We start from the raw sequence: 17641 nt of genomic DNA on the forward strand, positions 1-17641 counted from the left end.
ATAATTATATTAATATATATTACATTACATGTATAATAAAATATTATTCAGCCATAGAAAAGAATGAAATCTTGCCATTTGCAATGACATAGATGGAGCTAGAGAGTATAATGTTAAGTGAAATAAGTCAGTCAGAGAAAGACAAATATCATATGATTTCACTCATATGTGGAACTGAAGAAACAAAACAAATGAGCAAAGGGAAAAAGAGAGAGACAAACCAAGAAACAGACTCTTAACTCTAGAAAACAAACTGATGGTTACCAGAGGGGAGGTCAGTGGAGGTTTGGGTGAAATAGGCTATGGGGATTAAGGAGTGCACTTGTGATGATGAGCACTGGGTGATTAAAATACAAACTTAGGGATCCCTGGGTGGCTCACAGTCGGTTAAGTGGCTGCCTTCAGCTCAGGTCATGATCCCAGGGTCCTGGAATTGAGCCCCACATCAGACTCCTTGCTCAGTGGGGAGCCTGCTTCTCCCTCTGCCTGCCGCTCCCCCTGTTTGTGCTCTCTCTCCCTCTCTCTCTCTGACACATAAATAAAATCTTTAAAATAATATAAAATAAAAACTTTAAAAATGAAAATAAAAATAAAACTTACCAAAATTTGTGAAAAGCAGTGCAAGTTGTTGAAGGAGACTTGTAAGATTTTTTTTTGATATGTAATTGGACAGATTATGAACTAAATTTTGGGAGAGGAACTAAGGAGACACTAAGCAGCTGGGTGTTTTTAAAATTCATCTAACTGGGGAAAATATCCACTGTTTGCAATTAGTTTTCTGAGCCTCAGATAGTTGCCTCTGGGATCCCTCAAGAGCCCCTAATGGAGGGAAGGGACCTAAAGGTTGAGTGACTATAGAGAGTTGAGTGGCTGGAGTGGGAAGGGAAAAGTCTAACAAGGGTGGACTGAAGGATGGAGTATGTAGGAGCTTTTGAAGAGTGAAATATTAATAGATTTCAGGTCTTTAACAGCCAAATGGAAGTGTTGCATGGTCAAGAAATAGGAAACAGAAGTCCCTTATTTAGTAATTCCTGAATTATTGGCCAGGTCTCCTTCTGTTATAAATTATATTGGAGAATCCTGGGGAGTGACATGAATGGATCTATCTCTACCTATTATGGTGTTCTATCATGGGTTCCATACCCCATGAATGCCTGATATCAGAATTCCTTGCCCACAAAAAGGAGAAATCCTGTCCACTAGTTGGTTTAAATCTTCAGTAAGATGGGTACTAAGGGAGTCAGACAAAGACATTAAGGGACACAGGTGTGAGCGAGATGAATATGGGGACTTGTGAAGGGAGTCCTTCAAGGTCACAATGAATTCAATATCCCATTTCATGAAACTGTTGGGATAGTTAGGCTAAGAAGGAAATTGTGTTGAGCCCTAAGAGATCTTAAAAAGTTACTGAGGGGCTAGAAGGCAAATTATGAGGAAAGTTTTTTTTTAATTTAAAACTTACTTAATATACCGTGTAATATTGGTTTCTGGAGAATTCAATGATTCATCACTTGCAAACAATACCCAGTGCTCATCCCCAAAAGTGCCCTTCACCCATTTATCCAATCCCCCCACCTTTCTCCCTCCATCAACCCTCATTTTTTTCTCTATCATTAAGAGTCTCTTATAGTTTATTTCCCTCTCTCCCTTCCCTGCCCCTTCCCCTCTGTTCATCTGTTTTCTTTCTAAAATTCCACATATGAGTGCGATCATATGGTATTTGTCTTCCTCTGATTGACTTATTTCACTTAGCATAATACACTCTAGCTCCATCCATGACGTTGTAAATGCAAAGATTTCATTCTTTTTGATGGGTAATATTCCATTGTGTGCGTGTGTGTGTGTGTGTGTGTGTGTGTGTGTGTGTGTGTGTGTGTATCCCCCACATCTTCTTTATCCATTCATCAGTCAATTGGCATTGGGCTTTAACCATAGTTTGGCTATTGCTGACAATGTTGCTATAAAAATCACAGTGCATGCATCCCTTCAAATCTGTATTTTTGTATCCTTTGGGTAAATACCCAGTTTTGCATATGCTGGGTTGTAGGGTAGTACTATTTTTAACTTTTTGAGGAACCTCCACACTGTTCACCAGAGTGACTGTACCAGTTTGCATTCCCACCAGCAGTGCAAGAGGGTTCCCCTTTCTCTGTATCCTCACCAACACCCGTTGTTTCTTGTGTTGTTAATTTTAGCCAACCTGACAGATGTGTGATGGTATCTCATCATGGTTTTGATTTGTATTTCCCTGATGGTGAGTGATGTTGAGCATCTTTTCATGTGTCCATTAGCCATCTGGATTTCTTCTTTGGACAGACATGTCTTCTGCCTATTTTTATAACTGGTTTATTTGTTTTTTGGGTGTTGAGTTTGATAAACTCTTTATAGATTTTGGATACTAACCCTTTATCCGATACATTGTTTGCAAATATGTCCTCCCATTGTGTGGGTTGTCTTTTAGTTTTGTTGGTTGTTTCCTTCACTATACAGAAGGTTTTTATCTCAATGAAGTCCCAATAGTTCATTTTTGCTTTTGTTTCCCTTTCTTCTGGTGATGTGTCTAGTAAGAAGTTGCTACAGCTGATGGCAAAGAGGTTTCTGCCTGTGTTCTCCCCTAGGATTTTGATGGTTTCTGTGTCACATTTAGGTCTTTCATCCATTTTAAATTATTTTTGTGTATGGTGTAAGAAAGTGGTCCAGTTCCATTCTTTTGCATGTTGCTGTCCAGTTTTCCCAATATCATTTGTTGAAGAGACTATTTTTTTCGCCCATTGAATAGTCTTTCCTGATTGTCGAAGATTAGTTGACCATATAGTTGTGGGTCCATTTCTAGGTTCTCTATTCTGTTCCATTGATCTATGTGTCTATTTTTGTGCCAGTACCATACTGTCTTGATGACTACAGCTTTGTAATATAGCTTGAAATCTGAAATTGTGATGTCTCCAGTTTTGTTTTACTTTTTCAGAATTGCTTTGACTATTCAGGGTCTTTTGTGGTTCCTTACAAATTTTAGGATTATTTGTTCTAGCTCTGTGAAAAATGCTGGTGGTATTTTGATAGGGATTGCATTAAATGTGTAGATTGCTTTGGCTAGTATAGACATTTTAATGATATTTGTTATTCTAATCCATGAGCATGGAATGCTTTTCCATTTCTTTGTGTCCTCTTCAATCGCTTTCATAGGTGTTCTATAGTTTTCAGAATATAGATTTTTTACCTCCTTTAAAAAAATTTTTTTTTCATCTTTTACCTCTTTAGTTAGGTTTATTCCTAGGTACCTTTTTATTTTGGTGAAATGTCAAATGGGATGGATTCCTTGATTTCTTCTTCTGCTGCTTCTTTATTGGTGTATAGAAATGCAATAGATTTCTGCACACTTATGTTATATCCTGCAACTTTTCTGAATTCATGTATGACTTCTAGCAATGTTTTGGTGCAGTCCTTTGGGTTTTCCACATAGAGTATCATATTGTCTGCAATCAGTGAAAGTTCGACTTCTTCCTTGCTGATTTGGATGCCTTTTATTTCTTTGTGTTGTCTGATTGCTGAGGCTAAGACTTCCAGGACTATGTTAAATAGTAATGGTGAGAGTGGACATCCTTGTCTTGTTCCCCAAACCATAGGGGAAAGGCTCTCAGTTTTTTCCCACTGAGGATAATATTAGCTGTGGGTCTTTCATATATGGTCTTTATGATGTTGAGATATGTTCCACCTATCCGTAGTTTGTTGAGGGTTTTTATCAAGAAAGTTGCTGTATTTTGTCAAATGCTGTTTCTGCATCTATTGAGAGGATCACTATTCTTATCCTTTCTTTTATTAATGTGGTATATCATGTTGATTAATTTATGGATGTTGAACCATGCCTGCAATCCAAGAATAAATCCCCCTTAGTCATGGTGAATAATTCTTTTAATGTACTGTTGGATCCAATTAGCTAGTATCTTGTTGAGACTTTTTGCATCCATGTTCATCAGGGATATTGGCCTGTAATTCTTTTTATTGGGGTCTTTGTCTGGTTTTAGGATCAAGGTGACGCTGGTCTCATAGAATGAGTTAGATTCCCTTCCATTTCTACTTTTTGGAACAGCTTCAGAAGAATAGGCATTAATTCTTCTTCAAATGTTTGGTGAATTCCCATGGGAAGCCATCCAGCCGTGGACTTTTTTTTTTGGAAATTTTTGAGTACTGTTCAAACTTTCTATTTCTTCCTGTTTCAGTTTTGGTATATTATATGTTTCTAGGAATTTATCCATTTCTTCCAGATCACATAATTTGTTGGCATATATTTACTCATTGTTTTATAATTTTTTATATTTCTGCAGTGTTAATTGTGATTTCTCCTCTTTCATTCATGATTTTATTTATTTGAGTCCTTTCTCTCTCTTTTTTTTTCTTGATAAGTCTGGCTAGGGGTTTATCAATTTTGTTAATTCTGTCAAAGAACCAGCTCCTTTTCTCGTTGATCTGTTCCCCCGTTTTTTTTTTCCTATACCATTGATTTCTGCCCTAATCTTTATTATTTTCCTTCTCCTGCTGGACTTAGGCTTTATTTGTTGTTCTGTTTCCAGCTGCTTTAGGTGTAATGTTAGGTTGTGTATTTGAGACTTTTCTTGCTTCTTGAGGTAGGCCGTATTGCAATATACTTCCCTCTTAGGACTGCCTTTGCTGCATCCCAAACATTTTGGACTGTGTGTTTTCATTTTCATTTGTTTCCAAGTATTTTTTTTATTTCTTCCTTAATTTCCTGGATAACCCATTCATTCTTTAGTAGGATGTTCTTTAACCCTCATGTATTTGAGGTCTTTCCAAATTTTTTCTTGTGGTTGACTTTCAGTTTCATAACATTGTGGTCTGATAATATGCATAGTATGATCTCAGTCTTTTTGTACTTGTTGAGGGCTGATTTGTGACCCAGTATGTGATCTATTCTGGAGAATGTTCCATGTGCACTCAAAAAGAATGTGTACTTTGCTGCTTTAGGATGAAATGTTCTGAATACATATCTGTTAAGTCCATCCGGTCCAGTGTGTCATTCAGTGCCACTGTTTCCTTGTTGATTTTCTGCTTAGATGATCTGTCCATTGCTGTAAGTGGGGTGTTAAAGGTCCCTACTATTACTGTATTATTATCAATGAGTTTATGTTTATTATTAATTTATATATTTGGGTGCTCCCAATTTGGAGGTATAAATATTTACAATTGTTAGATCTTCTTGATGGATAGACCCCTTAGTTATAACGCCCTTCCTCATATCTTGTTAGAGTCTTTGCTAAAATCTAGTTTATCTGACAGAAGTATGACTACTCTGGCTTTCTTTTTATGTCCATTTGCATGACAGATGGTTCTCCATCCCCTCACTTTGAATCTGCAGATGTCTGTAGGTCTAAAATGAGTCTCTTGTAGGCAGCATATAGATGGATCTTGTTTTTTAATCCATTCTGATACCCCATGTCTTTTGATCAGAGTGTTTAGTCCATTTACATTCAGAGTGATTATTGAAAGATATGAATCTATTGTCATTGTGTTATCTGTAGAGTTGGTGGTGATGTTCTCTGGTCCTCTATAGTCTTTGTTGCTTTTCGTCTTTGTTCTCCACTAACACAGTCCTCCTTAATATTTCTTGCAGGACTAGTTTAGTGGTAACAAACTCCTTTAGTTTTTGTTTGTCTGGAAAACTCTTCCTCTCTCTTTCAATTTTAAATGACAGTCTTGTTGGATAAAGAATTCTTGGTTGCATATTTTCCTATTCAACACATTGAATATATCTTGCCACTTTCTTATGGCCTGCAAAGTTTCTGTGGACAGATCTGCTGCAAATCTGATGTGTCTTTCCTGTAAGTTAAGGACACTTTTTCTCTTGTTGCTTTCAGGATTCTTTTCTTGTCTGTGTATTTTGTGAATTTGACTATGATATGTCTTGGTAATGGCTGGCTTTTGTTGAATTTAATGCGAGTTCTCTGTGCTTTTTGGATTTTGATGCCTGTGTCCTTTCCCAGATTAGGGAAGTTGTCAGCTATAACTTGCTCCAACAAATGTTCGGCCCCTTTTTCTCTCTCTTCATCTTTTGGAACTCCTATAATACGAATGTTATTCCATTTTAATAAGTTGCTGAGTTCCATAAGTGTACCTTCATGATCCATTACCTTTGTTTCCCTCCTCTTTTCAGCTTCATTATTTTCCATAATTTTATCTTCTATATCACTGATTTGTTACTCTGCTTTGTCCATCCTCATTTATATGGCCTCCATTTGGCTTGCATCTTGGTTATAACATTTTAAATTTCAGCCTGACTCGATTTTAGTTCTTTTATCTCTGCAGTAAGGGATTCTCTAGTGTCTACTATGGTTTTTTCAAGCCCAGCTAGTATCCTTATAATTGTTTTTTTTAAATTCCAGTTCAGAAATCTTCTATCTGCATTGATTAAATTTCTGGTCATCATTTCTTCCTGTTCTCTCTTTTGGGGTGAATTCCTTCATCTCATGATTTTGGAGGGAAAAAAAGAAAAAATGGAAAAAATGAAAATGAAAAAGTGAAAAAAAAAACCGACTTAAAATAATATAAGATAAAATAAACTACATAAACGAAACTAGATCCTGGGTGTGTTTTGGTCTGCTTGTTACAAGACGCTTGTTAGAAAAAAGATAGAAAGAAAAAAAAGAAAAAGAAGATATAAATAATTAAAAATTTTAAAATACATAAAATCAATGAAAAATTAAAAAATGCTCTTTCTGTATCCAAAAAGCAAAACTAGAAAAAAACAAAAAACAAAAAAAACAGAAAGGAACAAATAATAAACAAAAATTTCCAAAGGATGCTAGATCCTGTTTCCCCTAGAGCTGAAGCCTTAGCTCACTGAGGTGAATCAAGATGTTAGGTGTGGGGTGAAAGTGGCTTTGCCCTGTTCTTTCATCTCCAGAGTGGGAAATGCATGCCACCCCCCTTTAGTGAGCCCTCAGAGATGTGTAAATAATGATCCCTCCTATGTTCTTGGGTTCCATCAGTCAGGTCCACACCTTCACCCTGTGTGTTTCAACACCTGACAAAGGGCTCAGCACTCCTGTGTTTTATCTCAGGTGAGGCTGTGTTTGAAAACCCCACATCTCGAGGCATGGACGCACACTGATCCTCTCGGGGAGGGTTTCCCTGCCTTGTAGTTGGTGCTCGTTTACAACAGAAGACAGTGGTGTGACTGGGCAGCAGTTCTGAGTTTACAGTGAATCGAAGCACACAGCTGGCACCAGGTTTTGTAGCCCTCAGCTGGTGTCTTTGTTCCTATAGTGGTGGGCTCAACAGCTTGATGGCGCCCTCAGGGTCCTTGGCCTGTAGGGAGGCTGTATCTCCTCTCCTCAAAGCTTTCAAGCAGTGGCCAGTGCTGACTTGTCCCAGAAAGCAGCAGTGTGACTGTGTAATGATTCAGTTTATAGTAAATTGTAGCACTCAGCTGGCTCCACCAGGGTTTGCAGCCCTCAGTCAGCATCTTTGTTCCTATACTGCTGGGTGAGCAGAGCAATGGCGCCCACAGGGTCTTTTGCCTGCAGAGAGGCCGTATCACCTCTCCAAAAATGCACTCCAAGGAGAGGAACTGCTTCTCCCCATGTGACCGTCAGGATCCTCAGGCTGCACACTGTTGGGGCTCAGGTCTGCTCCCTCACCGGGACACCTCTCAGTTCCCCAGGCATGAACCTGACTATGTCTGGAAGCTCTGATACCTCAGAATCTGTGCTCTACTGTTTATAGAAAACTGGTGGTATTGTAGCCCTCTCCTTTTCCTCCATCAATGGTTTAGAGCAATAGTTTCCTTGTGCCGTTCCCTCTGTGTGTTTTCACTCTTTATTCCCCCCATGCTTTTTTTCTCTCCTCCTTCTCTCTCACTACTCCCTCTTCACTCAGGGTTCCCTCCTCTGGGAGGCGCACACCGCTCTTTTCTCCCATGGATGAACTCTCCTCAGTTCTTTTCATGTGTCATTTTTCTGGTTTGTAGACATGTAGCTTCATTCTCTAAGACTTCCAGTTGATTTCTTGGGTGTTCAGAATGATTTGATATTTATCTAGCTCTGTTCAGGTGAGGAGGCAGGCTTAGGTTTGCCCTATTCCTCCATCATCTTATTAATGAGAAGTGTGGTAGGTGCCCTTCAGCTCATGAGGGTAATATAACCTTGTGAATTTAGTGGCAATCAAGGGCATGGAATGTCTGCTTCCTCAGAGCTGAGTTAGTATTCCTCCTGTGAATAAGGAATTTGGGTTTTTTCCCTCCTTTTGAGGGTCAGGAATTTCCAAACCTGATGGCCTTTTTCTATACGATACCAGCAAACATTCTGGTCAATGGAGGCCTGTATTTTTGGGTCCTATCTTTAAGTTTTCTAATTGTTCTAACTGTAAAGCCATGAGCTTGGATTGTATATTTTCTACTTTCTAAAAATACTATTCTTACAGTGCTAGACTAATGTCTGAAATTCAGATATCTCAGCATTTTATCAGGAGAAATTTTTTTTTATACTTTTATGAAGCACAAGTCGTAGATCATTCCAAAAGCCTTTGGTAGAACAAAGGTTGTTTGGTAATTGAGTTCAAGCCCTGAGTGCTCTTTCCAAGTAGTTTCTAATTGGTGATGATAATTTGCCACAATTTCATCCTTTAGTTGTTTACAATTTTGAATACATGACAAATCCTTTTTAATAAGATAAAACTCAGAATGGCTTCAAATAGTTTTTCCTTAATTTTTTATTCTCTGACTAGACTCATCAGTAGCTTCAGATCCCTTAAAATCTTCCAAGATCTTTCATTTAGCTTTCTTAAGCCAAAGAGAGGCATCTCTGGGTCCCACAAATAAATGGATAAGTTGATATAAGTTGGGGAGTCTCAGAGAGTAAGAATCCAAGACCTCCTAAACTTTTCAATAGATTTCCGTTTCTTTTTTTAAATTTTTTTAAGGATTTTATTTATTTATTTGAGAGAGAGACAGAGAGAGTAAAAGAGAGAGAACAGGAGCAGGGTGAGAGGCAGAGGGAGAAGCAGACTCCTCACTGAGTCGGGAATCTGATGTGGGGCTTGATCCTGGGACTCCGGGATCATGACCTGAGCCTAAGGTGGACACTTAACTGATTGAGCCACCTAGGCACCCCTAGATTTCCCTTTCTTTTTGGGAACTGGAATCTTTAACCAAGACCAAGGTTTATATGTTACTTCCTTAATTTGGTCTTTGTTAGGAATAGGTGGTGGGAGTGGCTTGAGCATCATCATGTACAGAAGATGGAGATCCAACAAATTAAGTTGTCAAGGAAAACTGAAGAGCAGGAGAGCAATTTGAGAGGGGAAGGAAAGGGGAAATGAGGAGTAGGGAGGCATTGGAGGATGGGATCTAGGGGACTGTATTTGGAGAGGACCAAGCAGGGTCTCAAGGTCTGAACTTTTTGTTCCAGGGCTCCTCTATGATGCAAGCAGTCAGCAGGGATTCAAGAAAGGGGGTTTTCAGTCAACTGTAAGGCTACCATGTTCTAAATCAATGGTAAAAAAGAAGTCTGGGGTTCTAACCCAGTTTCACGAGTACAGTCAGACTCTTAAGAACCAAAATCTATCCTTACTGCGCTTTAATGGACTATCATCTGGAGCACCGGATCAGGAGTCAGTCTCACCAATGGATCACTGATCAATCAGTCAGGAATGGGGACAAAGGTCTAACAGATGTGTATTTGGAGTCTCAGGTGAGAGTTCTGGAAGTATATTGATGAAGTTGCTTTTATCTGAGTTGCAGCACCAGAATATAAAAGAAACATTACTCTGACACTTATTAAAATGATAAGGAGAAAAAAAAAATAAAATGATAAGGAGGGCTTTAATCAAACTATTGCAATAGGTGTCAAGGCTGTTGCAACAGAGAAATACTGAGCTCAATTCCAAATATAGCAAAGCCAGCTGGGAATATATAGTTGACAAATAGAGACAGGTTCTATGAACAGAAAGGTACTAAGTAATGAGGGTCGGGAGATTCTTGCTAAACTGGCTTAACAGGATTCTTGTTAAAGACAGCAAGGACTTAGATATTAAGAGTCTTAGCCACTTCAAGCTGCTATTACAAAAATACCGTAGATGATGCTTAAACAACAGAAATTTCTTTCTTCACAGTTGTAAAGGCTAGGAAGTACAAGATCGAGGTGTCAGCAGCTCCTGTGTCTGGTAAGAGCTTGACTCCTAGTTTGTAGATAGCTGTTTTTTCATTGTATCTGCCCATGGCTGGAAACAAAGAGAGATTCTGTTTCATCTAGTTTTTATTAGGGCATTAATTCCATTCATGAATGTTCCACTCTCATGATCTAATTACCTCCAAAAAGCCCCACCCCCAAATGCCATCACATTGGAGATTTAGGCTTTGACATTTGAATTTGGGGGAGACCCATTCAGTCCATCGCATTCTACCCCTGGCTCCCCCAAACTCATGTCCTTTTCATGTACAAAAAGCATTCATTCCATTCCTATAGTCTCAAAGGTCTTAATACATTCTAGCATAAATTCTAAAGTCCAAAGTCTTGCCTAAATATCATCTAAATCAGATATGAGTGAAAGTTGAGGTGAAGATCCATCCTGAGGCAAAATTCCTCACCAGCTGTGAACCTGTGGAACCAAACAAATTATATGCTTCCAAAATACAATGGTGGGACAGGGTAAAGATAGACATTCTGTTTCAAAAGGGAAAAATAGGAAAGAAAGGTGTGAGCGTCCTAAGCAAGTCTAAAACTAGCAAGGGAAACTCTATGACATTGTAAGGCTCGAGAATAATCCTCTTTTTCTTGATACTCTGCCTTTTGGATCCACTGGGGCAGTGGCCCTGCCTCTATAACTCTGCATGGTGGGGATTGTGTGGCTGTGTCTCTGCCTGGCAGGGGTCATGTGCCTGTGGTTCTACACAGTGAGGGTCATGCCTCTACAGATCCTCCACTAGATATTGCTCCTACCCTTTGAAATCGAGGTGGAGGCAGTCCTGCTCCCCCCTTCCCCCAAGGTCCATGCACTCTGGGCCTGGGGTGGGAGTGGCAACCCTGATAATCTCTGAATCAAATTCAGGGTCCTTCTCCCCTTGTCTGAAAGAATAGTACACATTAGCAGCAGAAGAGCGCTATGGTTGTTTGTTGGGTCTAAGAAGTCTGAGAGTCTTTGGTCATTTCATCCTGTTTTCTCTGTTTCCTCCATTCCAGTTAGCAGGGTTTCTCCTGGCATAATCCCATCTCTGATCTTGCCTTTTGTTGAGATGGCTGATTACATTTGTGGTTCATACCCACACTGACTTCCTTATGAAATGGCCCATCTGCCACCACACCCTTTCTGTTCTCTTCTGAGAACACTTTCTTATTTTTTGTAATATGAGAAGCCTGAGAATTTTCCAAATCTTTAAGTTCTGGTTCCTTTTTGCTTAACAAGTGGTCTTCAACTACTTTTTCTCTTCTCACATTTTACTATAGGCAGTCAGAAGGAACTGAGCTGATCCTTCAATGCTCTTCTTAGAAATCTCTTTAGTTAAATAGCCAACTTGATCTACATTCTACAAAGTGCTAAAATGTGAACATAATTCAGTGAGATTGTCACTTTATGAAAAAGATCATCCTTCCTCCAGTTTCCAATAGCATGTTCCTCGCCTCTGTCTGAGTTCTCACCAGAATCACCTTTCCATTTCTCTTCATGGCAATATTGGCATTTTCTAGAAGATACTTCAAAATTCTTCCAGCCTCTGTCCATTACCCAGTTCCAAAGCTGCTACCATATTTTTAGGTATTTTTTAAAGCAGCACCTCCCTTCTTGATACCCAATTCTTTTTTGGGAGAACACAAGCATTTAATCCATGCCATTAAGAGTAGGTGATAAGGAATCTTAACATATAGCAAGGGTGGGGGAATCTCAATAAACTAACTTTGTAAGATTATTTTTTTTTAAGATTTTATTTATTTGTTTGACAGAGAGAGACACAGTGAGAGAGGGAACACAAATAGCGTGAGTGGGAGAGGGAGAAGCAGGCTTCCTGCTGAGCAGGGAGCCCAATGCAGGGCTCGATCCCAGAACCCTGGGATCATGACCTGAGCCAAAGGCAGATGCTTAACGACTGAGCCACCCAGACACTCCTACCAAGATTATTATTGAAGTTGGGCTGGGGGCACCTGGGTGGCTCAGGTGGTTGAACGTCCGACTCTTGACCTCAGTTGAGGTCTTGATCTCAGGGTTGTGGGTTCATGCCCCACATGGAGCCTACTTAAAAAAAAAAAAAGAAAGAAAAAGAAAAAGTTTGGCTAGGCAAGCCAAGGACAAGGACCAAGGTCAAGGCCTGGTTGAGAAGAGAAGAGAGCTCAGAGAGACCCTCACCAAAGAATGGTGAAGAAAGAAATTTTTGTCCTTGGGTGCAAACTACATGTGCTTTCCACTCAACTTTGCTATGAACCTAAAACTGCTCTAAAAAATAAAGTTATGGGCAATTATTTTAATTAAAAAACATGGGCAAAATTCTTGATGCTCTGCAAAAGAAGATATATGAATGGCCAATAAGAACATGAAAAAATATTCATATATTTATGTAAGTTAAACTACCATGAGCTAACAATACATACCCATCAGAATGGCTAAAACTGAAAAGACTACCAAATGTTGGTGAGGTCGTGGAGCAAGTAGAACTGTCATATATTGTTGGTGGAAGCATAACATGCTACCTCTACTTGGAAAAAGTTATGACAGTTTCTTTTAAACTAAACATACACTTACCCTATCACCCAATAATTCAATTCATAGCTATTTACCCAAGAGAAATAAAAACATACATTCACAGAAAAAAATGATAAGGAAATAACTTATTTTAAAGGAGGACTGGACAAGAGAACCAGTATGTTCCTGGAAGAACCTGGCAAAATCCTCATTGAGACTCAAAGAATCCCATAAAATATTGATACAGAAAAAACGAAAGCAGCTTACACTTAACATAACTAAGTGCACAATATAAAGATGCACCATGAATAGGAAGGAACAAAAACAAAAGAAAGTAGAGACCTTCCAAGTCTTTAGACATAGAATTATCAAAAGCATATTAGGAGCACCCGGGTGGCTCAGTTAGTTAAGTGTCTGCCTTTGGCTCAGGTCATGGTCCTGGGGTCCTGGGATCCTGGGACAGAGCCTCATGTGGGCTCCCTGCTCAGTGGAAAGCCTACTTTTCCCCTCTCCCTCTGCCCCTCCCCCTACTTGTGCTCACTCTCTCTCTCTCTCAAATAAAATGAATCTTTTTTTTTTAAAAAAAGCACATTAAAAAACTTAAATTCTCTATGCTTAAAGAAATAAAAGACAGGGGTGCTGGGTGGCTCAGTCAGTTAAGCGTCTGACTCTTGGTTTCAGCTCAGGCCTGCTAAAAAAATCTTAAAAAAATAAATAAAAGAAAAACTTTAAAATATCTGCAGGAAATGGTGAACTACAAGATTACATAATGTATTTGAAAATGAGCTTATAGAAATTCCAAAGCAAAAATTAGAATAATTTTTCTGAAAAACTCAAAAGATGGGTTTAGAAGATTAGACCCTCTCTGTGGAGAAAATAAAAGTAACATGATCCAACCCACTGATGCCTGCAGTATTTCTTTCGGTCTTTGTTTGTTGTTGTTTTATCAGTGGGTGAGGAAGTGTGCCCTACTTCATTAAATGTTTTCAGTATTTTGTCCTGTTATTTTTTATTCAGAATAATGTTAAATAAATAACTGAGCTCAAAATAAAAATCCCAAACTCTCAGTAATAATACAAAAGAAATCTAAGCAAAATCCCTAAAATTCCTGGGTTTTGTATAATACATTTGTCTCTTGGACAGAGTGGGTTTTTTTTGAGTCACAGAACAATCAAAGCAAGCCTAACACAGGTGATAGTGATCATGATGACGACAGCAACAAACACAATGCTGACAAGAGCTCACCTTCATCAATTCATGTTTTGATACTGACTATGGATTTTTCATATATTTTTTTTACAAGGTTACAATGCAGAAAGCAAAAGTCATTGTGCAGTCCTGACTGACACCAAAGCCAGCACTTTTAAACAGGACTGCATTTAGTCACTCAGTGCATATGTACTGACCACTGACCATGTGCTGTGGAAGGCACTGGAAGACACTGGGAAGGCATTGAGGATTCTGTGGTTGGAATAATAGCCGTGGTCCTTGTTCAGAAATCAGACATTAAAACAAGTTATACAAACCAATGTAATTTTTGAATGTCTGAGAAGCACTGTAAAGGAATAATACTGGGTGCCTCGAGTAAGTATAGAAGGGACACCCGATTTAGATTAGCCAGCCAGCCATCTTACCCTGATGAAATGAGAGGGAAGATGCATTTTTAATACGAGTGCCATTATGGAAGAAATGAGGGGGAAGGAGGGTTTATGGGCAAAATTCCTGATTGCACAAGAGGTGGGTGTGTTCGGGACCTAAATGAAAGTCCATGCACTAAAGCTGAGAGCATATGTGATGGGAAGAGCCAGCAGCCGGCAGACTGTAGGATCTTGCGGCCCCAGTATGACAACCGCAAGCTTTTATGGAAAGTGACATGACTTATCTCTTTTACAAAACTCACTGTGATGACTGGATGAAAATGAATTGGAGCCTGCCAAAAATGATGATTCCTGGCCATGCCATCAGCCCTAAAAATAGGCTTCTAAAAATTACTAGCCTCTTTGTAAAAGATTTAAAATGCTAAGTGCCATACACTTGCTTAAAAAAAACAAGAGGTGCCAGACTCTTACACATAACGTTTTCCCCCTTGCTCCCTCCAAACTGCACACACTTCCAGTCACTACTTTTTTTTTTCCAGCTTTAGTAAAATATAATTGACAGATAACATTGTATAAGTTTAAGGTGATTTGAAAATGATCTAATATAAAGGTTTTTTACCCAGCAAAATAATCTCTTAAGTCAGTTAAGGCCCTTTGAAATGGCATTTCCTGTGAACAGAGTTCAGATTTCAACTGACAGTAACGAAGAGCTACTTTCATAATGGACTTGTTTCCAGGAAATCAGGTACCTTTCTGTATGAGCAAAACAAGAGACTATTTTTGATCATGTAATTCCGTAGCAAAATGGTTTAAAAGTGTTCAGTTAAACCACTGTCCCTAACGTGCTTTTGCAGGCTCTCTTTAGACACCACATTCTTCCACTAGTGGCTACCTGCATTTCACTCACCAGAAAAACTGGCGAGTTCATGAACTTTACAACTGCTGCCTGGCTGGCAACTTCGCCAAAACCCGAGTGGTGTAGTTCAATCCAAGCTGCATGGCTCTCTCTTTCTGTGATACGTCTTGCTACAGAGTTTCCAGCAAAGGTATCTGGGCAATATTTAAATTCAGAGTCTTCTACACACAGCCTCCTTCTTTCTTAGAATAAATACAAGGATAACATAAAAAGATAAAGATTTATTAAACATCCGATCCTCTTGATAGAGAGGCAAATGTGCATTGTAAAAATTCATTGACATGCCTACAGGAGGAGAGGGGGCAAATACAAGGATGTGATACCTACACAATAAAAGATGGGGCTACATTGCTTTGTTAGAGAAATTTTAATTGTTCCTAAAAGCAAGGTAGAGAGTAAAGGAAAGAATAGAATAGGCAGAGGAAAGCAGAGCCAGCAAGGTAGAAAGGGGCTGGGTTTCAATGGAGTGAAATGTTCACGGTTCCCTTCAATCTGTGACAAAGCAAAGCAATCAGGAAAAAAAGATGTCCTCCCTCATCTTTAATAAAATCTATTACAACTCAGGTAAGTTTTATGGATAGTCTTGGATTTGGCAGTGGGGCTCTATCTCTGATTGAATTACTACCTAAAAGGTGAGAGGTCAGCTTCCCCAAGATTGCAAAAATTATGCTCCCAGGAATCCGACAAAGACCCAGCGTGGTCTCCGCTAGCCCTTGAAAATACCCAAACATCACACGAAAATAAAGGGAATCACTCTTTGATGTGCTTTTCCCTTTGGGAGTCTGTATAATTTGGGACAGTATGTTTGAATTACATAAATGGGTTTTTATTCCAATAAATGATCTCAGCAGATTGAGGAAGTTCACCATGAATAAGCAAACAAAAAAGAGCTCTGAAAGTGAATTCCTAGGGAAGGGAATGGAAGTCCATGCCACATATTCTTGGACTGCTCTGAATTCTTTACTGTGTCTCATATGTCAAGACAGAATGACCTGGAGACTGGCTTACATGCATGAGATTGACCCTTGGTGCTGGAGGATAAGCTACAGATTATGTGCTGCCCAAAACTAGGGATGGTCTTAGAAATGTTGAAAAAATGAAAGCAACCTAAATGTCTTTCAAATGGATTTCAATCAAATCCAAAAGTTATATATGTATCTATTTAAGCATCTACTCAAGAATACACTTACTAACTCACAAGATCTCAAAAAAAAATTGTGTGAAAAAAGAAATATTAAAAACAGGTGTATATACTAAATGACATCATTTTCGTAATAAAATAACAAAAGGATAGCAGATAGCCAATAAACATATGAAAAGATGCTCAATTATATGAGGCATTAAAATCACAATGTGTTACCAATGCACATCTGCCAAATGAAAGATAAGCCAACAATACCAATGATCCATGAGGCTGTAGAGTACATGGAATGCTCTGTGATGCTAGTGCAAATAGAAATTAGTACAACATGAAAATGTTTGGTAGTATCTGCTAATGCTGACTGTCTTTACAGAAATCTTTTTCTATGTATGTGCACATCTTTTCTATGTATATACACAGGAAGAATGTGTACATAAATGAATGAAAAAATATAAAAAATAAAAATTGTTTTCATAATAGTCAAAAAACTAGACAATGCTCAGCGTCTGAGTGGCTCGGTCATTAAGCGTCTGCCTTCGGCTCAGGTCATGATCCCAGGGTCATGGGATCGAGCCCACATCAGGTTCCCTGCTCCATAGGAAGCCTGCTTCTTCCCCTCTCCCCCTCGCTCCCCCTGCTTGTGTTTCCTCTCCTGCTGTGTCTCTCTGTCAAATAAATAAATAAAATCTTAAAAAAAAAAACTAGACAATGCTCAAATGTCCATCAACACTTGTGTCAATAATTATGGCAATTCATAGAAGGGAATACTATATGGCAATGAAAAAAATGATCTACAGCTACATATAAAAATATGGACTAATCTCACAAGCATATTGAAAAAATATACTAGATACTAAAAATTACATAGTTTATGATTCAATTTTTTATAGTGCTAAAGCAGGGTAGTTGTTATCTTTGATTGGGAGAGATGGGAGGTGACAGAGCAGAATGGCAGGGTGAGGAAGACTTTGGGAGTCCTGTCATGATTTGATATTTGTATTTGGGTGCTAGCAATGTGGATGTGCTTAGTTTGAAAAATTCATAGGCATACATAGATTTATGAGGTGTGCACTTTTTTGTATATATATTTATGCTCAAAGAAGATTATTTAAAACACATCTGGGAATAAATCTAACAAACATATACAAGAACTATACATGGAAAACTAGAATATTACTGAGAGATTTTCTTTCTTTTTTTAAAGGTTTTATTTATTTATTTGAGAGGGAGAGCATAGGTGGGGAGAGAGAGAGGGAGAAGCAGACGGCCCTCCGAGCAGGGCGCCTGATGTGGGGCTTGATCCCAGGA

At 38.8% G+C, this 17641-nt stretch overlaps 1 protein-coding gene across 1 annotated transcript in view; it reads right to left on the reverse strand.

Annotated features, from left to right (window-relative positions):
- LOC148164506 (uncharacterized) overlaps window positions 1-17641 on the reverse strand; it is a 276999-nt gene that overhangs the window by 99329 nt on the left and 160029 nt on the right. The gene's annotated exons all lie outside the window — the stretch shown is intronic.

This window comes from Eumetopias jubatus, unplaced genomic scaffold (genome assembly GCF_037043125.1).
Source record: "Eumetopias jubatus isolate StellerSeaLion01/CBP00866 unplaced genomic scaffold, mEumJub1_p1.0 scaffold_4, whole genome shotgun sequence".
Taxonomy (NCBI): domain Eukaryota; kingdom Metazoa; phylum Chordata; class Mammalia; order Carnivora; family Otariidae; genus Eumetopias; species Eumetopias jubatus.